A 4,707-nucleotide genomic window follows, 5' to 3' on the forward strand; every position below is an offset into this window, starting at 1 on the left:
GGGGGGGGGGCGACAGGGATGATTTTGGTTATTTGAGGAATGACTGAACCTCACCACATCTTACCTCATAAGAAAGAACTATTCAAACACTGCAGCAACATTCTTCAAATTGTTAAGAATTGAAAATAGAATCACACTTCTCGTGCATTTTACAGTGCCAACTTTAGGGAAAACAAGCTAAATTACCAGTAAGTCTCTTTCTTACTATTACTAAAAGCAACAATTGATTACAAAAGAAAGACTATGAAGCTACCTTGTTTAGTCATCAAAATTAATTAATAACCTTTTTGGTAATTCTTAATGCATTACGTTCATTTCATATGCTTTGATCTACTATATAAAATATTACACTCACATTTTTAAGGATGGCACTTAACTAATAAGATGAAAAAGTGCAATCTATTCAGAAACATTCCAGGTGTTTCTTCATTTTTTTTTCTCTAATTATCTAATTAAAATGGTTAAAGCTAAACAAGTTTTTTTTCTGATATAATGTTTAAACATGAATTTAAATGTCTTTTTTTCTGTCTAAAACTAACCTCTAGTTTGTGTCACTTTCCATCCTGATTGATCCAATTACACAAATCAGTTTAATATCATCAATTCAAAAGATGGTTAACATCTTTGTTATTGTAGAATTACCTCTAAAGTAAAATAAGATCAATGTAGTACATAGCAACTCACGTAAATTACCAGATTTTTTAATCATTTATTTTGGTGCTCAATCAATAAACAAAGGCCACACAACATTCTATGAAATAATTAGAAACCCACAACCAGTGTAGCATCAGAGCCACATTCATTAAAATGGAACAGGACAATATGCATGAAAATACGCTACACATTTTTGGTGGAAAAATATTAAAAGTGGGTCAGGACACTCATCAGAGGAACAAGTAACAGCATCAGAGAAGCACACAGACAAGAAGCCTCAGATACCTTCACTTGATCTGGGAGTCACTTATCTGTGAACAGGGAATATAATCCAATGAAATGTAATGTACTGACAGCAGAAATCAACAGAAACCTTTATTTACAAATAATGGAGATTAAAATAAAAATGAAAATAAGTAATGTTCACCTGTGTTCCCTTCAGACCACATCAGAGGACCCATGGATATGGAAGCACTGTCATGGAAGTCCAGAGACCTGCGCTCTTTCCACTGGTGTCCAGAGTTACAGTCCTAAAAGAGAAAAACAGAAAACCCAGCAGTGTAATAAATGCCACTGAAATATAATCAGTTAACAGAACAGCCCAGTATTTTTATTTTTTTTTGTGAGTGCGCAAATTGTTCAGCAGAGGGCAACCAAAACAGGTATTTTATCAACCTTTCATACTGGCACTGAAGCATTTGTTTCAACAATAAATGTAAAGCTACACTATGTAATTATTTTTGTTTGTTTGAAAGTAACATTTTTAATATTAAGCGAACATGTCATAAATCCATCTTGTAACCATGTCTTTGCTTTACCCTTCACTTTGCCAAGCTTATAATAATTTATATTGTAGAGCTATCAATATGTATTTTGCAGAAAACTACATGCACTGGGAAAAAAATTGGAGTAGGATTTACTTGGGGAAAAAAACAAATTAGGAAATTAATTTCACTCCAAAATGGCCTGTAAATTGTAAAAGTAAAGGCTACACACAATTCTTGGTGGCTTTAATTACAAAATTTACTGTTTAAAGTAAATTATACTCACACTTTGTAAAATATTTTAAAGTAACGCTTATAAAAAATATATAGTTTTAATGCTAGTATCTTTAAATTGCTATTAACTACTATTAATTTGTTAAGCATTATTACTCAGTGGGTTGAATAAAAATATCTTAACATAATCCAATTAATCCATTAATTTAATTTCTGAAATTTAAATGTATTAATAATGCATTAAAAGATAAAACAATCTTCTGTTCTGCAAAAGAACCGATGAATCAGTAAGATAAGGTAACATTGCCAATACACATACAGTACGGGAAACTTCATTAGTATTGTATAGGTTGCACTGCGAATATAAACTCAATTTATCTTGAAAAATCTGTCACTCAAATGATGAGTCCTCAGTCTTTAAAAAAAAAGCCTGGTGTCGAGTTCTTCCTGCCAAAATGATGCAGACACTGTTAATTAATAATTCCTTATGAGATATGTCAGCACATTTAACAAAGTTAAGTCAGCCATTCATAGGTTGCGTTTTCTAAAAAAAGGTGTAAACTTTTTTTTTTTTTAATCCAGATCACAGTTTGTTTGAGGAGTCCAACACAACAACTTCTAGCTTAAACCTATAGTTCACCCAAAATGAACTTTGGACTTCTTTTATTTGACTACTGAACATCAACATCCATGCACTGCCGTTATGACGCTTGGAAGAGCCAGTACATTTTTTAATATAACTCTGATTGTATTCATCTGAAAGTACATCTAGGATGGCTTGAGGGTGAGTAAATCATGAGGTAATTTTCACTTTTGGGTGAACTAAAATTGGAGCAAGACAACATGTAATAGCCTGTTTAACAGGGAACTGACTAGTTTTTTGAACAGGCATGGTACAAGAACATCATTTCACAAATTCTGTTTGGTACAGAAATAACACAATTCACTTTTACTTTTTTTGTTTTGTTTTTGTAAATTACATTTTATAGTAATTGTTAACTTCAAATGAGCACAGCTTTAATGTAATATTAACCACAAGCATATGATCTACAAAAATGTATTTCATAGAAAGAGCCTAGAATTGCACCTGCACAGTATGCAGGCCTGGGGGCTGATGTGTTGGGTTTGACAAACTCATAGATGAAACAATCTCCTGGACAGGCTTTGACTTGGATGGACGTAGATGTGTAGGTGCCACACTGAAAGGAGGGTGACCACCACCACAAATAAGTTCCTACAACTTCACGGGTCACCACTCCATCCTCAAGTGTTGGATGAGAGCCGTTAAGATACAGTCCAGTTTCTCCACCACATCCCATATAACTCACACACCACTCAGACATCTGGGCACTTTCTCCATTCAAATGCAGCCGATACCAGCCACTCCATTCAACACGGGTGTCACCATTTTCAGAGTAATGATATTGCGTATGTCTCTCCAATAGTCATCAAGAGTGTTATAATCATAGCATGGATCAGAGCTGGAAGTTGTAGGTACTGAAAGAGACAAACGACAATCACAAGCCAACATATTGTCATTTTCTAGCTCTTGTTCAGCATAAATAAACAGGACGTTTTAAGTAAATAACTATGGAAGAACTATACATCTCTCTGCCATTCTATTTCTGGGGGAAAAAATATGTGATTATGTTTCATAGTAGTCAACTATTAAAGTTGAAGAACGATTGTTGTACCTGATGTTTGTCCACTGACTATTTCACCTGTTAACACAAAAGCATGTGCTAATATTACGGCATTTAGTCCGCTGACATTTAAATATGTCATTCTGAGATGGATTTCTGACCACTTTTTATAAATATACACTCACCATTAACCAGCAGAAGCAGGGAAACACACAGTGAGATTATAAACCTCATTGTGACAAACTGACCTGTAAAAACAAAACAACTCGATTCTGAATGATCAATTGTGGTGTTCTGCAATTAAAAGCTTTTTTTGTATAATCTACACTAAACTTTATAATTAACTACTGTTCTTGCATCCAGCACCGCTAGCTTGAGGTCTCTTGTATCACTTTTCGCTTCAATCCCAGTCAGTTTTTCCATTAATGAAAAACTTCATTGCAACTATTCCATGAATCATTCAACCAAAACAAAAACACAATGTAGTCAAATGAAGAGAAAAATCTTTACCTGAGGTCAAATGCTGCTGCAGAGCAAAAAAAAAGATTCTCTCTTCAGCAGCTGAATACAGTGATGATGAAATGTAGATCTCACAATCTCATCAGTGCCTGTAATAACTGTGGGTACATTATTACTGGAACCAAGTATAATCTCTTAACAATACCTTAAACCAGTGAAACAATAGTTAATATATATGTTGACCTAAAATCAGATCACGTTCCTGTGACATTCCCAGCGACATTCTCATAAAAAAATATTGCAATCATTAGAACAAATCAGATATATTAAACATACAGTACCTTCAAAAGGTATAACCAATCTTATGTATTTCAGTTATGCAAAATTCTGTTATTACTGGTAAATGTATTCACCTTGAATATGAATTTCTGCAGTGTTGAAAATACATTTGTGCAGATGTGGATGGAGGCTTGTGAGCAACCGTTTCTATGAAGACCAGAGTTGTCATTGGTGAATCATTCGGTAGTCAAACAAACAAAGACAATTCAACCACACTCATGGCACAATATTAAAAAAATACACATACCTCTCCATTTTTTCATTTCAAATCCAAACATGAGGAAATCAGACACACAACTGACAGGGCAAACTTTGTCTGTGGAAGAAAAGTAATGCTAATATTTATAATACAAAATAATAAAAAATAAATAAAAAAGTAATAATGTTATGTAAATGATATGTTTGCAATGTTTTAATTACCTCTTCTTTATGCCAGGTTGTCCTTGGTTGTAACAACAGGAGTTAAAAGTTTAAAGAGTTCAAATTACATTTAATGCATTAACAATAACCTACACCAAAAAATGTTGCAATCATTGAAAAAAATGTGAGCACAAATAACATGGGACATAAATTTATGTAAAATGAATAATGACATTAAAGGGGTCCTATTATGC

At 33.4% G+C, this 4,707-nt stretch overlaps 1 pseudogene; it reads right to left on the minus strand.

The window, feature by feature from the left end:
* The window catches only part of LOC107659636 (uncharacterized), a 58,061-nt pseudogene extending 54,532 nt beyond the window's left edge, over positions 1–3,529 (minus strand).
* Between the last annotated feature and the right edge of the window lie 1,178 nt (positions 3,530–4,707).

The sequence above is a fragment of the Sinocyclocheilus anshuiensis genome, unplaced genomic scaffold (genome assembly GCF_001515605.1).
Source record: "Sinocyclocheilus anshuiensis isolate Anshui unplaced genomic scaffold, SAMN03320099.WGS_v1.1 scaffold75, whole genome shotgun sequence".
NCBI lineage: Eukaryota > Metazoa > Chordata > Actinopteri > Cypriniformes > Cyprinidae > Sinocyclocheilus > Sinocyclocheilus anshuiensis.